Source organism: Penaeus vannamei, chromosome 23 (genome assembly GCF_042767895.1).
Source record: "Penaeus vannamei isolate JL-2024 chromosome 23, ASM4276789v1, whole genome shotgun sequence".
Lineage (NCBI taxonomy): Eukaryota > Metazoa > Arthropoda > Malacostraca > Decapoda > Penaeidae > Penaeus > Penaeus vannamei.
Genome location: NC_091571.1, coordinates 21371789 through 21373026, shown reverse-complemented (window position 1 = coordinate 21373026; position 1238 = coordinate 21371789).

Sequence of the window (1238 nt, the reverse complement as noted above, 5' to 3'; positions counted from 1 at the left end):
TGTGTTACGTCTGCCTCAATGTCTTATGGCTGCCACAGTGTGTTATGTCTGCCTCAGTGTCTTATGGCTGCTCTAGTGTCTTACGGCTGCCCCAGTGTCTTACAGCTGCTCCAGTGTCTTACGGTTGTCCCAGTGTCTTACGGCTGCCCATAGACGTACACACACACACACACACAACCTTATAGACCTACACACACTCAATCTTATAGACGTGCACACACACACACACACACATTTATGCGTGCGTGTGTGTGTGTATGTGTGTCTTACGGCTGCTCCAGTGTCTTATGGCTGCCCCAGTGTCTTACGGCTGCCACAGTGTGTTACGTCTGCCTCAGTGTCTTACGGCTAACCCAGTGTCTTACGGCTGCACCCAGTGTCTTACGGCTGCACCCAGTGTCTTACGGCTGCACCCAGTGTCTTACGGCTTCCCCAGTGTCTTACAGCTGCCCCAATGTCTTACGGCTGCTCCAGTGTCTTACGGTTGTCCCAGTGTCTTACAGCTGCCCCAATGTCTTACAGCTGCTCCAGTGTCTTACGGTTGTCCCAGTGTCTTACGGCTGCCCATAGACGTACACACACACACAAACCTTATAGACGTACACACACACACAACCTTATAGACGTGCACACACACACACACACACACACATATATATATGCGTGTGTGTGTGTGTATGTGTGTCTTACGGCTGCTCCAGTGTCTTACGGCTGCCCCAGTGTGTTACGGCTGCCCCAGTGTGTTACGTCTGCCTCAGTATCTTACGGCTGCACCCATTGTCTTACAGCTGCACCAAGTGTCTTACGACTGCACCCAGTGTCTTACGGCTGCCTCAGTTTCTTATGGCTGCCCCAGTGTGTTACGGCTGCCTCAGTGTCTTAAGGCTGCCCCAGTGTCTTACGGTTGCCCCAGTGTCTTGCGGCTGCCCCAATGTGTTACGGCTGCCTAAGTGTCTTACGGCTACCTCAGTGTCTTATGGCTGCCCCAGTGTCTTGCGGCTGCCCCAGTGTCTTACGGCTGCCTCAGTGTCTTATGGCTGCCCCAGTGTGTGTGTCTTACGGCTGCCCCAGTGTCTTACGGCTGCACCCAGTGTCTTACAGCTGCACCCAGTGTCTTACGGCTGCACCCAGTGTGTTACGGCTGCCTCAGTGTCTTATGGCTGCCCCAGTGTGTTACAGCTTACCCAGTGTCTTACGTCTGCCTCAGTGTCTTAAGGCTTCCCCAGTGTCTTACGGCT